The 23851-nt window shown below is 42.2% G+C and overlaps 1 non-coding gene across 1 annotated transcript; it reads right to left on the reverse strand.

Annotated features, from left to right (window-relative positions):
* Window positions 1-18841: 18841 nt before the first annotated feature.
* Window positions 18842-18923, reverse strand: TRNAS-GCU (transfer RNA serine (anticodon GCU)). Its single transcript has one exon. It is a non-coding gene; the product is annotated as a tRNA-Ser (tRNA).
* Window positions 18924-23851: the final 4928 nt, after the last annotated feature.

Raw genomic sequence — 23851 nt, forward strand, 5'->3', positions numbered from 1 at the left:
GCTGACGACGACGCGTCGGTTTGGACAATGAATTTCTTTGAGAAATCAGGCATAGCAAGGACAGGGGCATTACAGAGAGTTAATTTAAGATCTTCAAAAGCGGCTTGTTGAGAAGGTCCCCACTCGAATTTGATGCCTTTCCTACGAAGAAGGTTCAAGGGCGCCGCTCTATTAGCGAAGTTAGGGATAAACGTCCTGAAGAAATTCACCATACCAATGAACCTGGCGATACCTTTAACGTCCTTGGGAGGTTTAAAATCACGGATGGCCTGTGTTCTAGAATGATCGACTGCTACACCATCAGGTGACACAATATGCCCTAGGAATGACATAGAGGGCTTAGCAAAGGCAACCTTGGACAACTTGACAGTTAACCCAGCCTTACGAAGGCGATCGAGAACTTCTCGCAGATGATCCAGATGTTCTTCAAAAGTCTCTGAAAATACGACGACATCATCCAAGTAGTGATATAAGTACTCAAATTTGATGTCGGAGAAGACCCTATCTAGTAGCCTAGTGAGTACAGCTGCTCCCGTGGGGAGCACGAACGGCACGCGGTTGTATTCATACAAGTTCCAGTCCGTGGCAAACGCTGTAAGATGTTTAGACTCTTCGGCTAGAGGAATTTGATTGTAGGCCTGATTCAAGTCCAAGATAGTAAAGAACTTGGCTTTACGAAACCATGAAAAACAAGAATGAAGGTCCGGAAGGGGCACAGATTGCAACACCACCTTCCGATTGAGAGCCCTGTAATCAATGACAGGCCTGAAGCCTCCTTGGGGTTTCGGGACTAGAAAAATAGGCGAAGAATACGCCGACTTAGAGGGCCTAATAATACCGTCCTTCAACATCTGATCGATGATTTCTTTCAGAGCCTTCATTTTAGGTGGAGATAGCCTATAAGGTGGAAAACGGACAGGAATCGAATCCGTGACCTCAATTTTGTATTCAATAAGGTCAGTAACACCAAGAGTATCAGAGAACACCTCTGGAAATGACTGACATAATTTACGAATACTATCAGCCTGCTCCTCAGGTAGATGTCTAAGGTCTAACAACATCTCATCCTGGGTAGGCGAAATAGATGAACATAATACAGAATTACACTTTAACAAGGGAATTTTACAATTGGACGCAAATTTGAATGTGCACGACTTACTCTGAAGATCGAGCACCAGACAAGTGTGAGAAATGAAGTCCGCTCCCAGTATGATGGGGCAAGACAAATGCTTAGCCACAAACAATTTGGTTTTCCATGTGAATTTAAAAATACGAATTTTAACCTGTAAGGAACCTAGAATTTCTAATGGGGAAGAATTAGCCGAAACATATTGAACAGGAGATGAGACATAGTCAGGTAATTTTCAAATAGATTTCAATTTAGAATACCATTCAGCCGAAATAATCGAACAAACACTGCCTGAATCTAAGAGAGCTGTTACAGGTTCATTATTTAACTCAATCTTAAGAAAAGGAACAAGTGCGGGGGTATCCGCCGCAATCCTAAGACATTCTTTGGGGCATTCGAAAGATGAATTTGAAGATAGAACATTCCCTGAATTTTCGACCTGTTTACCAGGGGCTGAGCCTCGGGAAGAGGGATTAGTCGACTCAGCCGAAGCCACTAGTCATTTTTTATTATTGGCATTGGTGGAGTTTGCACCAGAGGTTGAGCAGGAGGGGGTGCTATTTGAATTGGGACAATTCTTGGCGATATGTGAGAAAGCCCCACATTTAAAGCAGCCTTGTGATGAACCAGCTCCATTATTTGCCCTACTAGACTTGATCAGTGGACACTTATTGCGAAGATGGTCAGGCGACCCGCAAGCATAACGTTTACGTGGTGTGACTGATCGGCGAGGTGGAGGCCGAGTATTACTAAAAGAAGGCGGGGGTTCTTTCGCGACACGCAAGGAATCGGCGTATCTAACTCCTTCCGCTGAACGGCCAAGGCTTCAAGTTCAGAGGTTTGCGGACACGCCGCGAAACACAAATATGACCTATGGGATAGTGAAATGCCTTCCACAATAGCTTGTACAATTTGATCCTCAGGGAAGTGAAGAGCAAACACCCTAGTATAGAATTTAATGTCTTGTATGAAATCAGCCAGATTTTCATCCAATCTCTGTACTCGATAATAGTATTTCTGAATTAGAGATGACCTCGCGCGAGCAGGAATAAAATTTGCAAGCAAGTGTGCATGAAAATCTTCAATAGATGACTGTTCGGCTATGGCTCTTACTATTTTGTCAGAGAGAATACCAATTGCATAGGGATAGATAATTTGCAAAATCTGACATGGGGAAAGAGAAAACACAAGGGCATGATCATGAAATTCAACTAGAAATCTTAAAAATGAAATTACGTCACTGGTGGTATTAACGGAAAACTTCGATATACTGAACCCGACAGGGGCATGATCCAAGGACCTTTGGTTGATATCGATCTCCATAATTACACACGCAATGCTATTAAAATGAAAGAACGCTGAAAATGATTAATATACATATCATTAATAGAGGTCATACCGAAACTAATTAATATTCATACCATTGAGATAGATAAATTGTGTATTTCAAAATTATTCTGCGAGATTTCTTTGTCTGCGACTTATTGCGCAGTATTATCCTTTGTGTAGCGGGGGCCCCGTAGATGAAGCCAAGCCAACTTAGACCCGGGAGGGGTTATGAATGGGGATTCCCTGTGACATCACTCGAGAGAAGACATCCCTCCTCAAGACTCACAGAATGAGGGGAAACTAACTTTTTCGAAACGGAATATAGGAGCCATCTTGGAATCGGACTGGCCAACTTAATTACCTACGAGATAGAAAATTAATAAAACTCTAATTAGGGGCTCATCTCCCGATTTAAAAGGGATAAATGTCATTGGGACATTTATTTAGAGTGTTTAATGTCCTCTTCCGTGATAACTTTCAGCCGAAGAAAGAATACTGTGTTGTTTCTGCGTGGAAAAGTACTGGGGCCATCTGTTTAGTCTCACGACAGCTCCTCGAGATCGGGACTTCACCCCGTGCGGTAGGGGGAGCAGAACAGATTTTAATTAATTTAAAGAGATTCACCGAAGGATAATTGAGTGGTTATGTCTAAATCGCACCAACTAGATATTGGTCACCGGTCGCCCGCACTATTTTACCTCGAGTACGCCGGGAATAGGCGCTACGCAAATTAGGGGAAGGGGTACCGCTCCCTAGTAAAAACTACTGCAGAACGGGACAAGCGTCAGTCCGGGTTTGCGGTTTATTAACGGCGGAGCTACGCTCCTTTAAGCCCTCGTTAGGTCTTTGTTCAATAGAAATTAATTCCTATTTAAGGAGAAATAATCCAATTTGCATAAACAGTGTTTAGTTTGATCTCTGTGACGCCAGTGTTAACTTTTTGGAAAACCGTGACGGGAAAAGTCATATTATTATGATTACTATAACATAAGAATCTTACGGAGTCGCATAGGAGATCGTGACCGGACGTTCACATTGAACGCTGTTAACCGGAGTGTGATATAAACAGTGTCGTTGTGTCTGTGCAGGATTAAGTGTTAGCGGCTCCAACATCATCGAACAATGGCTCAGCAACTTCAAGATGGAATATTAATGGAAATCATCACCGTGGTGCCCATGGAGGAGGAGTAAACTCAGGATGGACTTCCCGAGTTGACGGAGGCATCATCACCATGTGATAGAGATGAGTACAAAGTTCTAATATCTGGCATGCATAGAGGGGATGGGAATATTTATTGTAAACTGACGCTATAAGGGATTTAAAGATGTAGTCCTGTGGAAATAGAGCGCCGGAATGGGCGCGTAGTAATTAATTCTTAGCTTAGGAAACCGACTACAGGTCTGAGTAATCGAGTGTAAATAATTAAGGGAATATAATACTTTAGCTTTGCTTAGGATAGTGATTCATTCAATTATTTCTTTCTTGGGAGATTCTGTTGTTTATTTGCGTCAGAAGACCAGTATTAATTAGTTTATGGGAGTGCAGTGAGAGTAGTTATTAGAGTATTCATTAATTTGATAAGTGCATGGTATATAAAACGGTAAGTACTGCGGTATGCAAAGGCACGTCACTACGAGACCCAGCGGCCAACGTGACAACCTCCAATTTCCACCCTTTGAAATACTTAGATAAGGAGTGATAAGTTTAAATTGTTGTGGTGATTAAATATACCAGGAAGTGATCATAATAAGTGTATTAAACATCGATTCGTGTGAAAAGTAATTAATTAATGCATGTATTGCCGTGTGACGATAGAGTAGCCGTGTCCAGACCATCGATTAATTAGCAGTTAGTAATCAGATGTTAATTGCCGCGCGAGTGCTTAATTGTGTTGTAATTGCTGTATAGATTCCGCGCGATGGCCACGTATAAGTAAGGTAGCGGGTAAGCTATGTAGAACGACGATAATAATAATAATAATAATAATAATAATAATAATAATAATAATAATAATAATAATAATAATAATAATAATAATAATAATAATAATAATAACAATCGGGCAAAGATTACCAGTATGAGACGGGAGTCGTGTTGTAAGAATGATATGATACTGCTGGGTAGATGTGTGTTTATTTTAAGGTGAGTTGCGCGAGTCATTTTAAGACCGCAGTTTATTGTGGAAGTACGTCCGAGTGATGTGTTACAGTTTCCTTTTAAAAGGGAATGTTACGCCTGTTAATGTGGGTGGACCCCTAGGGGAGGGTGAACCACCGTATGGCCTTGGCCCAGCGTGTTTTTTTTGTCTGAATGTCCCGTAAGCGGAGGAAGGAAGGACGTGGCTGTTAAAAAGGGAAGTTGGTTTCTTTGAACGGCGAAATAATGTGATCTACCTAACACGGCAGAGCTGTGAAATAATTAACACACGACCCGGCCGATGATGGTAATGTTTGCCAATGAATCGTTGTTAATTGTACCAGTATAATTAGATAGGGATTACAGGACCCTGCCTTCATCGCAAGAGGTTGTCAGTTCGATGCTCAACGTAGGCATTGGAGGCCTACAGTGTCAGAAGGAAGATCAAGTGCCTTTTACGTGTTTTTCTTGCATATCATGTACCATGTATGTGTTTTTTTTTTGTGTCATGTGTTGTTGTACATAAGGTCAGTGGTGGTTCCGTCCATCAGCTCGACGATGCCTAGAATAGCGAGGGTCGGTTCGATCCCAGGTGTTGTATCATATGTGTGCATTTTCATTTTTTTTTGTCATTTCATTGGGAAATTTAGGTCCTTATTAGAATAGGGATTGCTCAGACGTGTGGTCGGACGCATGTTAGTTTTATGTGTTAGCGATAATATAGCCTCAGTGTTATGATAAAGTTTCCATTCGCTATATGTCACGATACATCGCTTCGCGATAACGTACTCGTTTCTATCACGTATAACGGACAGAGGTCCACAAACAACCTACAACAAGCATTTGTAAATGTTAATGTAATTCATTAGTGTTGTTTAATGCATCATTTCCCATTATCATTAAGGTTCAATAAACCGGTTTGTGAGTCAAATATTTTAATTCGAAGGTGTTCTCATTTTTAGTTATATGCCCCGCTTCTCCTCCCTTGTACGCCTCTAAGCTTACTTTAGTTCAGCGCCTATTTATTTCTTACTTCATGACCTGTTAGCGACCCTGTAGATCTCATGCCGGTGCCAGTTAGGTAGGGGCGGGTGCATATACAAAATGGCGCGTCCAAAGTGGGGCCTAAGTCACGATAGCGAGGAGGATAATTGTACACGTTGCGCCATATACAAAATGGCGCTTCCAACGTGGTGCGTATATAAATAGGCGCGTATATTTATTCTACATGACTTGTACACGTTGCGCCATATACAAAATGTCGGCCCAATGTGGGACGTGTTTTACTGTTAAATAGGCGCGTATATTTATATTATCTGACTTTTCCACGTGATGCGCACATATAATAAATGGCACGTCCAACGTGATGCCAGATAAAAGGGCGTAAGTGAACTGTGGGGCTCGATATGTCCGTAAATAAGGGCTACCCAGATTTAGGAAATGTAGCGCCATATAAAATGACATCTAATGTGTGGCTATATAAAATGACGCTCCAGGTGGGACATGTTTACGGTTTAACGGACGAATTTTCATGTTTAATAGGCGCATAATTATCCCACATATCGCATAATATTAATGCGAAGATAGGGGCGTGTTGTGGTGATTAATAGGCAAGGCATACTTGTGCGGCTTCCAGGAGTGGGCACGATTATTTGGTAACCCATGTCTGCTTCTGACATTTCCACGCGAGGCCCAGTTCATTATAGTTGAATAAGTGACACCTTGATGTCAATATTAAATCGTTTTATGAATGAGAACACAGTCATGGTCCAATGATATGGGCAGAGCCATGACATTCGCGTAAGCAGGGGCGTATCCAAAATTCAAGGGGATTAGTTCGAATCCCGGGGAAACAATAAAATGAATTTCCCATAAGTGAGGTTCGAAGTGAATAGTGGCTCTTTCCTAGTGCATATCTATTCACGGATATTAGCCAGTGATGTGTTTCTTCACCAAATAACCTGCTATTAGGAAATATATTTTATGTTAGTATAACCGTGGATGAAAAGAGGTAACCTCACGCCTACTTTTCCTTTTCGAGTGGCAGTAGGTTGATTTCATGGGTTCAGTTTGAGATTCTGATGACTTTGTGTGTTTGAAGGACCTCAATGCTGAGGGCATGGGTTGATTTGCTGGCACTATACCACAGGTGTTGGTATTTAAAATCGAGCCCAGTTTTAGAATTACAGGTCAACCGGCAACTGTATTAACTGAATTTGAGGGCTAATATTACAATCATTTTCGGATATTCCCCGTTGCTTTCCATATAAATTTCATGAACCTTAATGATGTTAGGCAGTTAGGCAGCTTCAATGATAGCCGTTTTTGAGGCTTAATTTGCAATGATGATTAAAGTAAAAAAATTATTTGAAGCTGGAAAAACGTAAAGTTTGGATAGAGGAATCCTTTCTTTTAAAATAAATAATAATTATATATTGTTGTGGATTGTTGATGCCGACGTTAGCGAGGGGGGTCCTGTCATCTCAAAGGATAGCGACATGGATAGTGAAGCCATGCGGGCTTTGATGGAGGAGATTAGGGAGATTAAGAACAGTATGAAGGGTATGGAGGAGAAAATGGAAGAGAATAGTGCGCAGATTAGGGACAGTGTGAAGGACGATTTAAAGAAAAGTAGTGAGGAGACGCGGAGTGCGCTCGAAAATAAGATGGAGGAGAATAGTGCGCAGATTAGGGACAGCGTGAAGGACGATATTAAGACGCTTGAAAATAAGATGGAGGAGAATAGTGCGCAGATCAGGGACAGCGTGAAGGACGATATTAAGACGCTTGAGAATGAATGCAAGCAGGGGCGTGCGGAGGTCAGAGACCAATTAGAGAACTTTGACGGTAAATTAACACATTTTGAGGTTAAATTGGAAGAAAACCGAACCGAGACTAGTAACATGATCGAGGAGAAATGCAGTAGTTTAATGAACAAAATTCAGGAGGTTCAACAACAATGCGAAAAGGGGGCTAAGGAACTAAGCGATAAAATAGACGCGGTTTCTCAGCTCAATGCCGTTGTTGAAATAAAGGTCGAGGGAATAGTTGAGCGGCTTGATCAGGTTGAGACCAGTATCGAGAGAGACATAACTCGCGTGAATGGCGAAATCGTGGATGTCAAAGGGAAAATCGATCAGCTGAATGGTGAAATGGAACAGGTCAGGTCCAAAGCGAATGACCGCGACACGAAGATCGAGGAGATAAGGGAGCAGGTCGAGGATAATCAGACAAATATCAGGATCGTTGAAGAAAGGACGGAGAAAGCATTGGCGGTAATCGAGGCCCTGGACGAGAAGATTACGTCGGTATCGCAAGCAGCGCAGTCCGATACGAAACTAACTTTTGCCAGGTTACGGAAGGAAGTGTCAGGACAAATAGTAGGAGAGACTGCTAAACAGATCCACGAATGGAGCGAAGAGAAAGGCTCGAAAATGATGGTGAAATTGGAGATCCACGAAGAACAAATTAACGCACTTCGCGAAGAAATAGAGGGAATGAAGAAATTAGACATTCAGGATGAACCACATTTCAAAATGGAAACAGCTGGAATGAAGAAAATGGAATTAGGTAGCGGATCGCACCAGTTAGGATACAGTCTGTTCAAGGAACAATTACCTGGCAATGAAGAATATAAGTTACCGGCGATGGACGAGAGGACGTCGACCTTGCTTGGCCAAAATTCGTTACCTATGTATAGCCTCTTACGTTCGGCGGACGATAAGCCAAAAAAATTCAAACCAGGCACTAGGACTACGCCAAAAAGTTTCCTCCGCGAGGTAGATGATTACATGGCGGATCATCGGGTACCAGCGGATAGGAAATTACGAGTAGTGGAAAAATTCTTGGAAGACCAGGCCCTTGAATGGTTTAAAGCTTTCCGCTACTGTTTTGATAGCTACGAAGGCTTTAAGAAGCTATTTCTGGAAAAATACTGGGGTTTGGACACGCAGCAAGGGCTTAGGTTAGAGCTTTACACGAGGAGGTACGCTTCGGGAGGACCCACGAGGTTCTGCGATTATTTCACGTCCCAGCTGGTGAAGATGCGCGAACTGGACAGCCCGCCGACTGAAAGTGAGTTAATAACCGCCATCACAAAGCAATTCCCAGCTGACGTCCAGCGCATGTTGATTGCGGCGAATATTCGTACGGCAGTGGAAGCCGAGCACGTGTTAAGACAGTTGGATCAGACATCTCATATCGGGCACGGTCGAGCTAGAAACGTAGAAGCCGTCAACACGTTAAACGTTCGAGAGGGAGATCAGTCGGTAAACCGGAGTACTCAGGTGACAAGTACTCAGACTGATGCTCAGATAGGCAACCAGAACAGGAATAGTAGGGATTGGCGATCTCCGAAGTGGGAAAACCACCAATGGAAGTATCGAAATGACCAGGGTAGGAGTCAATGGTATCAGTCAGGGAGGTACAACCACGGACAGATCGGCGCACGAGGGCGACGGCCTTACGAGAGAACACCCAATTCATACTGGGGTAACCGTGGGCGACAAAATAACAAACCGCGAGAATACTATCGGGGTGACCTAAATGACAGGAGAAATGAGTCACGCCGTTACGTCAGAGATCTGCGAGATACCCAGGCCGGAAACGATAGATGGAAAGATTCGATGCAGCAGTTTGCTAAGTCGGATGAATGTCGAGGGGCAGAGAGCCTCGAACTACAGGCACATAATGCTGCGAACCGTGCCAGTAATCTTGATCCCCGCGCACCACCATATCCAAGTGGAGGCGGAGGTCAGCTAAAAAAAAATTAGGAAAACCTAGTGAGGAGATAGTCGGATTTTCGAAGACTACCGACGCAAAGGGTGAACCGTGGACGTCCGTGACCATCGCATCTTGGATAGTCCAGCCCGATGATCTCGTTGAAGATCCCGTTCAGGCATGTCCAAAACCAATTAGAGCGTTACCCGTTATTTATGTCCGTGTCAACCAGTTGCTGGTTCGTTGCCTTGTAGACACAGGCGCGAGCGTCAGCGTGGTATCTAAAGTACTAGTTAAAGAACTGGAATCGAAACAACATATTCCAATCATTCCGATTTCGAATATTAAGGTTCGAGGAATAATTCCGGACCGCACAACTACATGCAATAGCCAGGCCTACCTAGATTTGGAAATCGGGAACAACCTCATATCACATCCATTTATAATTCTGACTAGAATGGAATATAATATCATCATTGGAGCTGATTTTCTTCGGGAATTCAAGGCGGTCATTGACATGGACAAGAATGAAATTAGATTCCGGAACGATTCAATTCAGGGAGATGTAAGGTTGAACGACTTCGAAGGACAACACGGGGAGGAGAAAATTTGGACCATGGAGATAGAACAATTGAAGCATGAAGGAGGAGATTGCTTCCCAAACTGGGATGCCTATCGGGACGAGATGATCAAGGAGTTTGAAGGGATGATTTTCAAGTTAGAGGCGGAGAATGAAGGACCATCATTGGCGGAGGTAGTCCAAGAAAAGATCGACGAAGCGAAGATAGGGGAGGAAGACAAAGGCACATTACAGAAAGTCATAGAGAGACACGAAAATGTATTTGGTTCACGTCCAGGAAAAATTCCAAATTTCAAATATTCCTTAGTCGTCAACAATTGGGAACCATTCCGGCAACGACCATATCCGATACCTGAAAAGTTTCACGCTGGAGTGAAGAAAATTATACAGGAGATGGAAGATAACGGAATTATATCAAAATCACCTACACCATTTTTGAATCCGTTGGTCGTGGTGGAGAAGGGCAACGGTTCGTTGCGGGTTTGCCTCGACGCGCGAGCAATAAACCAGCGATTAATCCCAGAGTATGACCAGGCCCCGTGTATAAAAGAGGTCCTTAAGAAGTTCCGGGGCATGAGACTATTTAGTGGAGTTGATCTGACATCATCATTTCATCACGTTGAACTTGACCCAGCCACCAAAATCTTGACCGGGTTTCTGTTTGATGGGCAAACCTACGTTTTTAACCGGTTACCCTTTGGGTTGAAAACAGCAGGGTCAGCGCTCATTAGGGCACTAGATCGTAACCTCAGTGACGAAGTTAAACAGTTTACGGTGAGATACGTGGATGACATCCTTATTGCATCAGAAACTTTGCCAGAGCACCTGGAGAAACTTGATAAACTATTAGCTGATTTAGAAAGGAACAACTTCAAGGTGAACCTACCCAAGTCTAATTTCTGCCAAAGGAGTATCCTATTCTTAGGTCATGTGATCGACTCAGAAGGAATTATGCCCAATCCTGTTAAATTAAAGGCAATTCAAAATTTTCCAAAGCCGACGAAGGTGAAACATGTCAGGCAATTTTTAGGAATTTGTAACTTTTTCGCGGATCATTGTCCGAACTACACCAGTATAGTTGCACCATTACAAGATCTCCTTAAGAAAAACAATAGGTGGAAGTGGGACCTCGCCTGCGATGAAGCATTTGCTAAAGCAAAGGATCTGTTGGCCCATAGTGTAAAATTAGGATATCCGGACTATACACAAAAGTTTATTGTGCAAACTGATGCGTCGATTATAGGAGTTGGGGCAGTCCTATATCAAGAGACGCCTGAACCCGAACAGAGGATCACCTATTTGGCCTTCATGAGTCGCAAATTAAGATCGCACGAGTTGAAATACACCGTGACCGAACTGGAGATGCTCGCGATCGTGACCGCTCTTAACCATTGGAAGAAATACATTTATGGGTATCCAATTGTGTTAAGGACGGATCACAAAGCTCTGACGTTCATGATGAAATCGGCATTAACAAGCGAGAGAGTCAGCCGGTGGTGCTTGTTTGTGCAGCAATTCGACATTACAGTTGAGCACTGCGCCGGAAAGGCAAATGTAATTGCAGACGCCCTCAGTAGAAATCCAGATCCGGAACCTATCGTGGTTAACCAAATACAGTTGATAGAACAAGGGGACCGCGAAATCATAGAAAGGCTGCGGACTATGGGTGAAGAACAGCAGAAATGTCCGGAAATGAAGAAATTGATCGATTTCCTTCAACGTAGAGTACAGCCAGGGACGGAGGAATACCGTGAACTTCAGAAAAGATCCGAGAAGTACCAATTTTTTAATGGTATGCTGCATAAATTCGTGGACGAGGACCACACGCAATTCAGGATCGTGGTTCCAACGACGCTGCAGGTTGATTTAGTTTGGCTCGCTCATCACGTTACAGGTCACGCAGGGAGAGATAAAGTGATTGCTACACTTCGGGAAACTTTTATCTGGAAAAATTTGAGGAAAACTGTTCAGCAGGTACTCCTTACTTGCGACATTTGCCAACGGGTAAAACCCAATCCATACCTACTTAAGCAAAAACCGAAGCCGTTGTTGCCAAGTAAACCTCGGGAACTGTTCGCTTTAGACTTTTACGGACCACTTCCCAAGGGAAAGAGAGGGCTTCAATACATTTTGGTATGCGTGGATGTGTTTTCAAAATTCGTTACTCTCTGTCCAATCCAGAAGGCCAACACTAGAGCCGTCATAAATCAGTTGAAGACTAAAATCATACCACGTATGGGCAAGCCCGAATGTGTCCTCACTGATCATGGGTCGCAGTTCACATCGGGAAACTTCAAGCGAGACATCGACAACATAAACATCAAACATCATCTAAGTTCTATTAGGCATCCGGAGTCGAATCCCGCAGAACGGATAATGCGAGAAATCGCAAAATTTTGCCGTATTTACTGTCCTAGACAACATTGGCGTTGGGTGGACGTGATTCCTGTTATCACAGAAAGTATCAACGGCACTATCCATGAATCTACTGGCCAAATTCCGTCAGTGATTCATTTCGACAGTTTTCCGAAGAGACCATGGCACGAGGTCTTAAAATGTCCGCAGGAGCCTAGGCTATCGGTTGAGCTATGCATACAGGAGACAGCAAAACATTTGAAGGCCCAAGCAGAACGAAGATTACGTCGTCTCCGTAACAAGAGGTACCATCGACCACTGCGCGTAGGGGAACTTGTTCTCGTTAAACGACCAACAGTTTCCGATCCACCCAACAAGTTCTACCACAAGTTCGCTGAACTGTACATCGGTCCTTACCGAGTCATCCAGAACCTCGACAACAACGCGTACAAAGTGCAAAGCATGGACGGCGCGACCGAAACCATCTACAACGCAGCAAATCTGAAGTTGTACCATACGTCCGGAGGCAACTTAGAAGACGTGGACAACGCTGAAGAACTTGGGGCAACGGAAGAAGAAGACGATGAGGAAGACGGAGAAGAAGATCGACGTGACGTGTCAGATGAAGAGTCGGGACCAAATGAGGAAGCCGAAGAAGTCAATTATTTGGAGAATTTGTTTTCACAGAGAGATCTTGGGGATGAAGAATGTCCAGAATGTCAGTACCTGGAGAACTACAGAGAAGCATTGCGTCAGATAGCATATTATTTAGAAAGAGAGAACCAGGAACTTCGCCAGAAAGCAAAGGTTTGGAAACAGTTGTGAATCGATATTGACAATTGAATATTTAGCGACGAAATGTGTCCAGTGCCTGTACCCATTTCTTCTCGGGGAGAGGGGAATATGAACCCGACAGGGGCATGATCCAAGGACCTTTGGTTGATATCGATCTCCATAATTACACACGCAATGCTATTAAAATGAAAGAACGCTGAAAATGATTAATATACATATCATTAATAGAGGTCATACCGAAACTAATTAATATTCATACCATTGAGATAGATAAATTGTGTATTTCAAAATTATTCTGCGAGATTTCTTTGTCTGCGACTTATTGCGCAGTATTATCCTTTGTGTAGCGGGGGCCCCGTAGATGAAGCCAAGCCAACTTAGACCCGGGAGGGGTTATGAATGGGGATTCCCTGTGACATCACTCGAGAGAAGACATCCCTCCTCAAGACTCACAGAATGAGGGGAAACTAACTTTTTCGAAACGGAATATAGGAGCCATCTTGGAATCGGACTGGCCAACTTAATTACCTACGAGATAGAAAATTAATAAAACTCTAATTAGGGGCTCATCTCCCGATTTAAAAGGGATAAATGTCATTGGGACATTTATTTAGAGTGTTTAATGTCCTCTTCCGTGATAACTTTCAGCCGAAGAAAGAATACTGTGTTGTTTCTGCGTGGAAAAGTACTGGGGCCATCTGTTTAGTCTCACGACAGCTCCTCGAGATCGGGACTTCACCCCGTGCGGTAGGGGGAGCAGAACAGATTTTAATTAATTTAAAGAGATTCACCGAAGGATAATTGAGTGGTTATGTCTAAATCGCACCAACTAGATATTGGTCACCGGTCGCCCGCACTATTTTACCTCGAGTACGCCGGGAATAGGCGCTACGCAAATTAGGGGAAGGGGTACCGCTCCCTAGTAAAAACTACTGCAGAACGGGACAAGCGTCAGTCCGGGTTTGCGGTTTATTAACGGCGGAGCTACGCTCCTTTAAGCCCTCGTTAGGTCTTTGTTCAATAGAAATTAATTCCTATTTAAGGAGAAATAATCCAATTTGCATAAACAGTGTTTAGTTTGATCTCTGTGACGCCAGTGTTAACTTTTTGGAAAACCGTGACGGGAAAAGTCATATTATTATGATTACTATAACATAAGAATCTTACGGAGTCGCATAGGAGATCGTGACCGGACGTTCACATTGAACGCTGTTAACCGGAGTGTGATATAAACAGTGTCGTTGTGTCTGTGCAGGATTAAGTGTTAGCGGCTCCAACATCATCGAACAATGGCTCAGCAACTTCAAGATGGAATATTAATGGAAATCATCACCGTGGTGCCCATGGAGGAGGAGTAAACTCAGGATGGACTTCCCGAGTTGACGGAGGCATCATCACCATGTGATAGAGATGAGTACAAAGTTCTAATATCTGGCATGCATAGAGGGGATGGGAATATTTATTGTAAACTGACGCTATAAGGGATTTAAAGATGTAGTCCTGTGGAAATAGAGCGCCGGAATGGGCGCGTAGTAATTAATTCTTAGCTTAGGAAACCGACTACAGGTCTGAGTAATCGAGTGTAAATAATTAAGGGAATATAATACTTTAGCTTTGCTTAGGATAGTGATTCATTCAATTATTTCTTTCTTGGGAGATTCTGTTGTTTATTTGCGTCAGAAGACCAGTATTAATTAGTTTATGGGAGTGCAGTGAGAGTAGTTATTAGAGTATTCATTAATTTGATAAGTGCATGGTATATAAAACGGTAAGTACTGCGGTATGCAAAGGCACGTCACTACGAGACCCAGCGGCCAACGTGACAACCTCCAATTTCCACCCTTTGAAATACTTAGATAAGGAGTGATAAGTTTAAATTGTTGTGGTGATTAAATATACCAGGAAGTGATCATAATAAGTGTATTAAACATCGATTCGTGTGAAAAGTAATTAATTAATGCATGTATTGCCGTGTGACGATAGAGTAGCCGTGTCCAGACCATCGATTAATTAGCAGTTAGTAATCAGATGTTAATTGCCGCGCGAGTGCTTAATTGTGTTGTAATTGCTGTATAGATTCCGCGCGATGGCCACGTATAAGTAAGGTAGCGGGTAAGCTATGTAGAACGACGATAATAATAATAATAATAATAATAATAATAATAATAATAATAATAATAATAATAATAATAATAATAACAATCGGGCAAAGATTACCAGTATGAGACGGGAGTCGTGTTGTAAGAATGATATGATACTGCTGGGTAGATGTGTGTTTATTTTAAGGTGAGTTGCGCGAGTCATTTTAAGACCGCAGTTTATTGTGGAAGTACGTCCGAGTGATGTGTTACAGTTTCCTTTTAAAAGGGAATGTTACGCCTGTTAATGTGGGTGGACCCCTAGGGGAGGGTGAACCACCGTATGGCCTTGGCCCAGCGTGTTTTTTTTGTCTGAATGTCCCGTAAGCGGAGGAAGGAAGGACGTGGCTGTTAAAAAGGGAAGTTGGTTTCTTTGAACGGCGAAATAATGTGATCTACCTAACACGGCAGAGCTGTGAAATAATTAACACACGACCCGGCCGATGATGGTAATGTTTGCCAATGAATCGTTGTTAATTGTACCAGTATAATTAGATAGGGATTACAGGACCCTGCCTTCATCGCAAGAGGTTGTCAGTTCGATGCTCAACGTAGGCATTGGAGGCCTACAGTGTCAGAAGGAAGATCAAGTGCCTTTTACGTGTTTTTCTTGCATATCATGTACCATGTATGTGTTTTTTTTTGTGTCATGTGTTGTTGTACATAAGGTCAGTGGTGGTTCCGTCCATCAGCTCGACGATGCCTAGAATAGCGAGGGTCGGTTCGATCCCAGGTGTTGTATCATATGTGTGCATTTTCATTTTTTTTTGTCATTTCATTGGGAAATTTAGGTCCTTATTAGAATAGGGATTGCTCAGACGTGTGGTCGGACGCATGTTAGTTTTATGTGTTAGCGATAATATAGCCTCAGTGTTATGATAAAGTTTCCATTCGCTATATGTCACGATACATCGCTTCGCGATAACGTACTCGTTTCTATCACGTATAACGGACAGAGGTCCACAAACAACCTACAACAAGCATTTGTAAATGTTAATGTAATTCATTAGTGTTGTTTAATGCATCATTTCCCATTATCATTAAGGTTCAATAAACCGGTTTGTGAGTCAAATATTTTAATTCGAAGGTGTTCTCATTTTTAGTTATATGCCCCGCTTCTCCTCCCTTGTACGCCTCTAAGCTTACTTTAGTTCAGCGCCTATTTATTTCTTACTTCATGACCTGTTAGCGACCCTGTAGATCTCATGCCGGTGCCAGTTAGGTAGGGGCGGGTGCAATACCTCTGAGCAACATTGCCAATGGATGAGGCAAGCTGCTGAACCCGGGTGACATAGTAGGTAAAGGTTTCAATGGCAAGGAAGTTAATTCAGAACGTACATTATTTAATGAGTTACGGCGTTCAGACTCGTCCAATGGGGCAGAGGTTGTTTGAGCAGCGATGGTTTTCCTATTTACTTCTCCCTTAGGAGGCTCTTCCTCGCTACCTACATTCACTGTGGTGGGTAGATCGCTTTTGGGAGGAACCTCCCCAGTTAACAATTGAGTGACCTTGCTAGATAATTCAGAAATATTTTCAAGCAGCGTACTAGCTTCCTTCCTCTGAACGTCATTCAACTTCAGAGACAACAGATCGTTAACTCTATTTGAAAAGTGATATAGCCTGGCTTGCACACGCTTAATTTGATTAGGAGAAGGATCATTTTCATCAAAAAACTAACTACAGATGCTAGCCCAGTAATATTCTCGACAATCGTGGAAAGAGTGTCGTCAATTTCTTTCTCTCCCAAATTGGGGATGGAAATAGGCAAATCAAGGGATTCTCTAAGCCTGTTAGTGTCTACTGCAACCGTGCCTCCAGATTGCACATTTCTAATAGTTAATTCGTAGATTAACTCCTCCTTGCGCAAATAGTTAAGATGGAGAAAATCGCGAGGTCCGGGCATGATGACAGAACAATTTTGAAAAAATAAAACAATTCCAGCAACTGAGAAAATTGTTAGAGTTCGGAACAAAACAATGTTTAGCCGTCAAAAGGGGCTAAATTGAGACCCATTCAACCACGCTCTGCTACCACTTGTTACCGTGTTTTGTGGTAGTTATGCGTGAAAGAAGGTGCGGGGTGGTGAACAGGTCTCAAGCTACGAAAGTAAAATTAATTTAAAATTTAATAAGGTTATATTTTCTTTTCAAAATAAAGAAATAACAAGCATTGCAGGTACAGAGTAGCAAGTCAACAAAATGTAGGTACAATATTTACTGGATTTGGGCTCAGCGCCCTTACTTCACAATTCTTGGGCAATCAGCCCAACCTTACTTCAACATAAGTTTTACCAGAGGGGCAGAAAACCCCATTCATGTTCAGGAGCACTTGCTCCAAATTACACAGAAAAGCCTCCTCGAGGCATACAACACTCAATTTTCGAAAATGAGCCACTCACTCTCAACTTTAAGCCTCTCAAAGGCTACACCAAACTCCACCATCAAGTTACATGACCTCTAAAATAACAATTTGAGAGGAGGCGATCTGCACTCCTAATGTATTTGTTTCAAAAACCTAATTTGGCTCTAGGCCACTGATGCAAGGGCTAATCCCATACTACGGAGGTGACTTTAGAAAAGAAACAAATTTACATAATTTTAAGGAAGAATAGGTTGAGAAAATAAGTTCACCTCAAAACAATATGAGTGGGAGCTCGAGAGGGTTAAGCACTCTCTATCCCAATATGTAGTTTAAAAGATAGAATAGATACAAGTTTCTTTACATTTTAAGGAAGGTTACATAATGGAAAAACTTCGGACCCGCCCCGAGAGTTAAACTGCTGAGCAAGCAAGAAAAGAAGTAATTAATCGGCCATTACCTGGTTGTTGACCGCTGCCGGAGAAAGAGGCGCTTCCCGCCCCCTGCTATGTACATTACACACTGAAAGATGGAACAGAAGTGGCGCGGAGACCCTAAAATCAGCAGTTTATATACTCTCGCGGAAGGTTCGAGGCGTTAGGGGAATGAGAACACCCTCCCAAAAGGATTTTATTGGTTCATCAAGAAACCCTTTACACAATACGAAGAAGAAACATATTATTGGTTGAAAATTAATTAAAGAAATTCGGGATTGGCTAGATACAAAACAAGGGGAAAGAAAGGGTTAATATTGCCAACGTAAACAATGACTGAAAGAAATTTAGCAAAGAACAAACGTTTGAAATTAAATTATCTCCAAAAAAAACAGTTCTTTCACTCCGCACTAGGGTGCACTATTGTTGATCTTCAGTAGTGTCCTCTAGAACAGAAACTTCACACTTCTTACTTCAAGCAAAACAAAAACACATCAAAAATGACAGTTCAAAAACTCCAAAATTTCCACGTAGTGACATCTTCTGAGAAAGCCTAGAATTAATACCGTAGATAAAGTTTCAGACTTCCTCCAGCAGAGGAGTTTCAACTGGCGCAAATTTTAAATTAGCGGCGTGGAGGTGTACCGCCCGGTACATTAACCATCACTGGTTAATTTCGCTGGCACGGGGACTGGGTGCATGTGTCGTCTTCATCATAATTTCATCCTTATTACGGCGCACAGGTCGTCTACGGGAGTCGAATCAAAAGACCTGCACCTGGCGAACCGAACATATCCTCGGACACTCCCGGCACTAAAAGCCATTTCATTTTTAATCTTGCAATTCTTAAGGTTAAAACGAGTATCCGACGAGGATGGGATTCGAACTCACGCGTGCAGAGCACATTGGATCAGCAGTCCAACGCCTTAACCACTCGGCCAACTCGTCTCGATAGCTGTGAGGCTCAAGCACACAGTAAGAGAACGAAGAGAAGACGCTAGTTCAGAGGAGAGCCGTAGTACGAAGAAAGCAAAATTCGTCTCAACACGCTTAGAGCGCAGTGAGAGACGTAACGAATGCGATACGGGCCGACTTGCCCCTCAAAATAATGTAAAACATACCAATAACTAAAATAAATTGGATACCAGCAGGTAGATAATATGCAGTCCGCCCCTGTGATGAAGTGGTTAGTGTGATTAGCTGCCACCCCGGCCTAGGCATCGAGTGCCCTAATACCGCCAGGGTCGGAAAAGAACAACAGTTAACCCAAGGGAGGTCGGGTATGATAGATGAAAGTAAGGAGCCTGGCACAAGTAAGTGGAAGCAACGTTAGGACTCAATAAGGACCCATGCTCCCGAACTGAGAGATCCTGAGGCCCATTATAGTCACCTCTTACGACAGGCAGGAGATTGCGTGTGTATTATTCTACCACCCTCACCCACAGAAGATCGCGTGCGCGAGGTATAGGTCCTTACCTTCAGTTGTATTCTCTCCCTACTCAAAATTTCAGGATTCACAACAATGCTCTTGAGGCGGTAGAGGTGGGGTCCCTCGCTCAGTTCGAAGGAAAATCTAACCCTGGAGCGTAAACGGATTAAGAAAACAGAAAGAAAGTAACCGTACTAGTATGAAGTAAACATTGTTCTGAATTAGTTATAATATGTAATACTTTTACCCATTTGTTTCCCCCACTTTGGTTGGCAGTACTGTACCGGTAACGGCGGTACAGACTAAGCCCCGTTATGAAAATCTTAAACTTACGTGTTATGCTCCGGTCCGCTTACGAAGAACTGACCGGGCAGCGAGCACCAGCTGCGCGCGTGTGACGTAGTGAGCGGGTGACGTCACAGCCTGCCTCGCTGCACTCCACAGCCTGGATTGATGCAGAATGTTCTACAAGTTTCGGATCAAATATAAATACGTGCTGCTTCGCTCAGCAGATCAGAGTGTGTCAGTGTGTCAGTGTGTGTTACAGCTTGTTATAGTGAGCAGCAGTGCGCTGCAGAATATGATACCAGTTTGCGGCCGGGATTTCTATAAGCACACTAGACTGTCGTATTCGCGCAGTCAGCTCGCGGGTGTGGTAACCGAACGTGAAGCCGCTGCTAAGTTTCAAGTTCGTGGACTTTAATATAGTCATGCCGAATGTGGACTTATTCAGATTTCCTTATATTGTGACAACCTTTTACTCCGATAGGACGTGAGGTGAATTGTGTATCGTCTGGACATTATTTATTGACTGTTACTCTATACGAGTGTCCAAGACCCGCAAATATCTTCGAGTGTTCGAAATTGAAATTTGATGGACTTAAAACTGATTGCTCCTTGCCGAGGACTCGATACTTTAAGTTATAAACTGTATTTAATCCAAATTTAAATTACCAATCCGTAAATTGTGTCGACATTTTTGAACTATGCAGGTGTGAACAGCGCATCTCTATTTTAATGAACAGTGCATTTCTACTCTAATGAACAGTGTATTTCAATTCTGCGCACATTTAGTTTATGAACAGTCAAACCAAGGACTGTCAGTACTCAGTTAATTTCGTCTTTTGGTTTCAACACGTGAACGAGTTTGATTCACGAGCGGAACATCTTTATTTCATTTAAATTGAACAGTGCTTCAATGAACTTACTTCACGTTGTAATAGGTGCAACAAACTTTCAGTAACTTTAAATCAGTTCCGAGTGGACTTTATTTTGTGAATGTTTCTTTCACTTGACACGTGATAAAGTTAAGTGACATTTCACCGAGACATTTTGTGTTTGGACTTTGTCAAAAGCATTTATAAACACTCTATCATCTGTGCAGAAGCAGCCGTTGCACTAACTCGCCCCAGAGCTGAACGATGTTCATTTATGTTCACCATTTACAAGGACTACCTCGACGCCATGGATCTTCAAAGCACCGAATAGATCTTCTAGAACTTCCATCGGGGGACGAATGGTGGTTCGTCGCTATGGAATGTGGAGCTGCCGGAATCCAAGGACATCGCCAGCCATAGGTCAAGGAACGTTTTCGACTGTATATGCTGTACAGAGGTGATATTAATTTAAATTTTTTTAATAAACTCTGAAACACAAGTTTTTAGGATTTCTTTTAAACAAAACCCTCTCCCTCTGTATGCACTTCAGCGACTGGTACACGCCCTGCGTCTCATCTCTACCAAAGTACCAAATTTACTGTTACAGAGGAGAGGGGTAGAAATTGGCGCCCCAGTCGTATCGGGGCCGATTTTGGAGTGCAGTAAAATTAGAAATTAGCGCTTCAGTAATATCAGAACTTAATTATGAGTGCAGTAGACATTAAATTGACACTTAACCATTCTAAGCTCAATTTTGAAGTACTAGTAATAATTAAGAAGTGCAGTGATAAACGAAATCGCACTAAAATCGTGTGACTTAGTAATATACATTTCCAGTGCTTTATGTGGAATAACTATTGACATTACAGTGAACTGTCTAACAAGATTTAACTTCTCTATAATAAGAAGTGTTATCAATGATATGGGATAATTTTGTGTGTTAAATGTCTTGGAGATTTTTGTTTTTGAGAATGTTTGAATGACTTTGAACATGAACTTTTAACCATTGGACAATAATGGTAATATCTGAATTCTTTTCAAGTGATTTATGATTTTCTTGTTGCTTGGTTTAAACACATTACCATCAAAATGGAAAACATTTTAGCTGCTATTGAAGCTCTTAAGATTAGCTTAAATGAACGTATCACCAAATCGCATGCTCAAGTAGGTGCTGATTTACAAGCTCGTATTAACGAGGCCAATGCCGTAACTGCTCAATTAGGTAGTACTTTAGAATCTCGTATTACTGAGATTAACACTCGTATTGATGAGGCTAATGCCGTAACTGCTCAATTAGGTACTACTTTAGAAGCTCGCATTAACGAATCTAAGGTTGCAACTACAGCCAACTTAGAAAGTCGTATTACACAAGTAACTAAAGTAATTAATACCAAGTTTACCGAAGTTAATGCTAATTTGGAAAATAGGCTTACTAAAGCTAGTTCTGAGATTGAAAAACGATTCTCTGAAACTAATGCGAAGATTAATTCTAAGTTTACGGAAATAAACGAACGCCTCACCCGTGACTTAGAAACAGTAAAACAGGACCTTAAACTACAAATAGTTGAAGACTTAAAAGCTTCTTTTCCTACCTCACATCAATTGATTAAGGAAGTTGAAACCTTAAAGTCAGAATTTAAAGAATCTCATGGCCAGTTATCACAGGCACAAGCAAAAATAGCCTCTATTCAGGATAACATCCATGAATCTTTTAAGACTAACTTTCAGAAAATAAGTAATGAAGTCAATTTACTTAAAACGAGGCAGGAGGAAACAGATAAGCATGTAAAAAACCAATTAGATAGCGCACATACTCAAATCATTCGCATAGGCCGCGATGTAAATGAAGTGAAGCAGGACCTCGAAAAGGAAGTCCAGAGTGTGGAAAACTCCATCCGTGGGCAAGTTAAGACTATCAAGGTCGAATTGCAAGGAAAAATAGAGACGATTGATAATAGAATCTCCCAGGTGGAGAAGGAGGTGTCTACACACCAGTGTCAAGGGTCTAGTGGAGATACTTCTAGCATTTCCACAGTCTTAAAATTATCAGACGATAAACCTGCAAAATTTTCCGGAAAGGAAGAGTACACAGCGAAAGAATTCCTTCTCAATATTGAAGAGTACTTTCAAGAAAATAAAGTACGATTCGATCATCAATTGAGGATAGCTTCTAGATTATTGGAGGGGAAAGCACTAAATTGGTACACAGCATTTAAATTTAACATTAAAACCTATGATGAGTTCAAGGAAGCCTTGTTGAAGAGGTTTTGGAATTCGGAAATTCAGCATTTGATTAAGTTACAATTATACTCTAGGAGATACAACACAGCTATTAATTCTTCACGATATTCTGATTTCCTCATTTCCCAATTAAAGAAGATGCAGTTCTTTGATCCTCCTTTGCCAGAACAGGAGTTAATACAGGTAATAACTTTACAATTTCCGGCGCATGTACAAGAAATTCTTGTGGCAGCCAATGTTCAAGACCTAGAACAACTTGATGATTTATTAAGGAAACTTGACACTGCACATACACAAAATCTACCTAGGGTTACTAAGACGAAAGAGGTTGCAACTAACCATGTCGAAGTTAATAACCCGCCGAGATCGAATCCCGAACCCCGTGAGGAAGTAGAACCACGGAGAGATCCGTTATCTCATTTCCGACGATTCAGGAGACGTCCATACAGGCAAAGTGCGCCTTATAGACGTAATCAAACGTGGAAGAAACCTACCGAATCACTTACTCGAGATAGAGATTCGCCGAGAGCCGAGATCGAAAGAAGATGGAGAGAAACTCGCGAATATATCCAGAATCGAAACCGGGATGAAGGATTACCTGGCGCTACCTCTTTAGAATATCAAGAGCATGCCAGAAGACAGAACACGACGCCTGCGACCAACCTCGAATCGACAGGCGCAATTAAAAAAAAACTCCGACAACACAACAATAAGATTGCCTGAAAACTGTAGTAGAGGGGAAATAATTTGTGTCACTAATATTAATTACTGGTACTTGGATGACTCAGATCTCTTGTATGAAGATCCCACTCCTACAACACCGAAGGTCCAACGAAGCCTTCCAGTTATTAATATTACTTTGGATACCCTTTATGTAACCGCCTTAATCGATTCTGGAGCTCAAGCTTCATTAATGTCTGAGAGGTTAATTGAAATGTTGAAGGGAGGAGTAGACATGTTATTGATACCAGTCGCACAGATTAAAATTAAAGGGATAGTACCGGACAGGCATATCAAATGTAAATTTCAAGCTTTTGTTACATTTGACA

The sequence above is a fragment of the Anabrus simplex genome, chromosome 1 (assembly GCF_040414725.1).
Source record: "Anabrus simplex isolate iqAnaSimp1 chromosome 1, ASM4041472v1, whole genome shotgun sequence".
NCBI classification, from domain to species: Eukaryota; Metazoa; Arthropoda; class Insecta; order Orthoptera; family Tettigoniidae; genus Anabrus; species Anabrus simplex.